The following is a 3,849-nucleotide window of genomic DNA, read 5'->3' on the forward strand; positions in this document are numbered from 1 at the left end:
CATTTTCAAGCTACAAAACTCAGGATTCGTGACTGGAGAAAAGGCAAAAGGCTTAACATTAAAGTATTGGTGTTTGGTCCAGTCCGGAAAGGAGGAGTTGGGGCATTATGGAATGGGGGTTTGGCACACGGAGGAGGTGAGGACAGACCAGACTCAATTGCAGACTGGACATCTCCATGTTCCACCCTCACAGTGGAGCTGCAAGTAGGACTCCAGGTCGATGCACTGAGACAGACAGTTGGAGGGAAGGAGGCGGTGAAGCTGGACAATCCCCCTCACCCCCGCCTCCACTTTCCCCGACCTCCCCACTACCCAGGCCGGGGGCAGGCAGAAGACCTCAGGATCTGGAGGGCAGCATCCCCACATCAGCCCTGCTGCTCCAGGGCCTCGGGGCGGGGAGGAGTGGGGGACCCCCAACTTCAGCTCCTGGGAATCAGAAGGTCATAGGTCCTAATCCCATCTCTACACTTGTAGTCACTTCACTTCTCTGGCCCTCAATTACCTCATCTGTAAATTGGGGATTGAAACTTGTGAGCCCCACATGGAACAGGGACTGTGTCCAAACTGATTTGCTCATATTTACCCCAGTACTTAATACAGTGCCTGGCACATAATAAAATTCAGTGCTTAGAACAGTGCTTGGCTCATAGTAAGCACTTAACAAATACCATTATTATTATAATTATCGTTATTACTACCGGCATGGAAGCCCTAGCTATCCGGGGCAGACCCACACACCTGGACAGATGGAGAGAAATGGGAGGGGGTTGATGCCCGGAATGCTTCTGATATCATTTCCTAAGCGTCCACATGTTCCTGTCTTAATGTTTAGTACTTCCCCGTTCACCCCTAAGCAAGCTAATTATCTCCAACTCTTGGGCCAGGTACATGATCACAAAACTCTCATTGGCTAAGTACTTCTAGGCATTGTTGCTGAGCATAAATATTGCTCAGAGAATAAGGTGTGCTTTGTATTCGGTAGGTCATCACCGCAACTGCACCGCTGTGAGTATGATCCCACAGTTTTAATAGTCTCTATGACGCTTCCATCCTCTCAGAGTCGCACCTGGAGAGTTTCCAACACTCTACCAGTCTCGACTAAGGGAGGGAGAGTCAAGCAGAGGCCTGCCCATTCCATTCCTAGCTTGCGCAGTGGCTAGTGAGTGGCAGGCCATCTGCCACACGTCAAAGCTCCCCCGTGCTGGGCAGCAGCGGCACGGTAGAGAGTCGAGGACGGAGACTCGGGTTTACTGAATACAAAACCCGAATTTAACGAATACAAAGCACACCTTATTCTCTGAGCAATATTTATGCTCAGCAACAATGCCTAGAAGTACTTAGCCAATGAGAGTTTTGTGATCATGTACCTGGCCCAAATGTTGGAGATAATTAGCTTGCTTAGGGGTGAACGGGGAAGTACTAAACATTAAGACAGGAACATGTGGACCCTTAGGAAATGATATCAGAAGCAGCGTGGCTCAGTGGGAAGAGCATGGGCTTTGGAGTCAGACATCATGGGTTCGAATCCCAGCTCTGCCACTTGTCAGCTGTGTGATTTTGGGCAAGTCACTTAACTTCTTGGTGCCTCAGTTACCTCATCTGTAAAATGGGGACTAAGACTGTGAGCCCCATTTGGGACAACCTGATTGCCCTGTGTCTACCCCAGCGCTTAGAACAGTGCTCGGCACATAGTAAGAGCTTAACAAATACCAACATTATTATTATTATTATTACTGTGCGGAAGGAGGCAACGGTAAACCACTTCTGGATTTTTACTAAGAAAACTCTGCAGATCCACTACCAGAATGATTACAGATGGAGGTGGGACGTTCTGGGGGAGATGTGTCCATGGTGTCGCTATGGGTCAGAGACGACTTGACTGCAAAAGACAAGACAAGATGTTGCTTCCAGAGGGAATAATACTGACATTTGCACAGATAGAACCTTCAAAACTACATGAATATGCAGCCCTCCATAAAGAAGTCTTATTTAATCAGTGGCATTTCCTGAGCGCTATCAGTGTGCAGATCACTGTCCTAAGCACCCGGGGAAGTACACTACAGTTCTAGGTACAATCCATGTACAGAAGGAGCTCAGTCTTGAAGCTTTCTTCTCCCCCTCACCAGAGAATTGAACTGACCACTAGCAGTCATCAGAGTTTTAGGAATAGTGGCATTTGGAATTCCATAGTTTTATTCATTAAAAATCCATAAACCCCAAGTATTGTATGAGCCAGATTTGTACACCACAATTTTTTATCTTTTCTTGATGGAAGACGTTTTGGTCTATTCCTCCACCTTATATAATTTGACATATCTTTTTGTGTGTCTACAATAGTCAGAATCATTTTGGGTTTTGAATTTTTTAAATTAACCAAATAATACATTTCTCAAAGTAGCAGGCAACGAAACTGTGTCTTTCTAATTGACATTGAAAAGAATGATTAGCAGTGCTGCAGTTCTTGTCTGGCTCTTTTATATTCATTAATTATTCAGGATTAATTTTCTGTGGAAATTCAGAGAATGTTTATGATGATGAGTTTTTAAGATATACAACTGTTCTAAGAGATAAGAAATGTTCCTGAATTTATCATTAAGTGAAACATACCATAAAGATCTTAAGACTGCTCTAAATGCCTCTTGCTTTCTTTTTAAAGAAAGATTTCTAGGTATCGGTGAAAAAAATAGCACCTACATTAACATTAGCACTTTGCATACTGGAACAAAGCTAGACTCCCTCAAACTCTGGACTCTGTGGCACACAGTAAGCGCTCCATAAATACAGATGAATGAATAAAGGACTCCACGCAAGATGGAAGAATTCTTCACCCCACCCTCCCCAGGATTCCTCATTTTCTATCTCCCGACAACAGCCCTACCCTCCCTACCATTGAAAACCTGCAACCTTGCCATCAGCGATTAATCAGTGGCATGAATTGAGCCCTTAATCTGTTCTGAACCCTTTTCCAGGTGCTTGGAGGGTACAGCATGATAGAGACGATAGAGACGATCTCTGTCCACAAGGATCTGACAATCCACAAGAGGGGACAGGTATTAAAGTATAGTCTGGGGAAATAGTAGAGAATCAGGATACTAGCATAAGTACTGTGGGGCTGAAGTGAGTATCAAAGTGCATAAGGGGAACACAGAAAAGGTCATAGTGGATGCAGAGGGGAGGATAGGTAGAGGAAATGTGGATTTAGTCAGGGAAGTGCTCTTAGAAGAGATGAGATTTTAGGAGGGTTTTGAAGTTGAGGAGAGTGGTAGACAATCAGCTACAAAGAGAGAGGGAGTTCTTCAATCAGTCAATCAATCGATTGTATTTGTTGGCCATTTACTATGTGCAGGGCACCCTATTAAGCGTTAGGGAGAGTCAACGCAGCAATGTAACAGACGTATTCCCTGCCCACAAAAAGTTTACATTCTAGAGGGTCGGGCTTACAGTCTAATCACTGTCTTTCAGCCCTCACGGCCAGTCAACTTCTTGGTCTTTTCCATCCTTCCTCCATAGCATCTCTCAGATCCACCCCTTCCTCCCCACTTAAGCAGTTAGCCCTCCACTCCAACTTCTGGTCACAATTAGACTACTGTGAGCAACCTCTGTGCCGGTTTCCCTGATTCTGGCCTCTTCCCCTTCCAGTCCAAACCCTTCACTGCTGCAAGGATCATCTTCTTTCAGTGTTGCTTGCCACCCATCTCTCCACCCTCCAGATCATCAGGTGGTCACCCATCTCTCCTCGACATGAAGCAGAAACTCATTACCACTGGCTTCAAAGCTCTCTACTGGTCTCCTTTTTCCAGACTGGCTCTCTTCACTCCCTACACTGCAGCTGACAATCTTCTACCCACC

The 3,849-nt window shown here is 45.5% G+C and overlaps 1 non-coding gene across 1 annotated transcript; it reads left to right on the top strand.

Annotated features, from left to right (window-relative positions):
* The first annotated feature begins 1,048 nt into the window (after positions 1-1,048).
* LOC114813107 lies at positions 1,049-1,186 on the top strand. The gene has a single exon (XR_003760718.1). It is a non-coding gene; the product is annotated as a small nucleolar RNA SNORA7 (small nucleolar RNA).
* Positions 1,187-3,849: the final 2,663 nt, after the last annotated feature.

Source organism: Ornithorhynchus anatinus, chromosome 6, assembly GCF_004115215.2.
Source record: "Ornithorhynchus anatinus isolate Pmale09 chromosome 6, mOrnAna1.pri.v4, whole genome shotgun sequence".
Taxonomy (NCBI): domain Eukaryota; kingdom Metazoa; phylum Chordata; class Mammalia; order Monotremata; family Ornithorhynchidae; genus Ornithorhynchus; species Ornithorhynchus anatinus.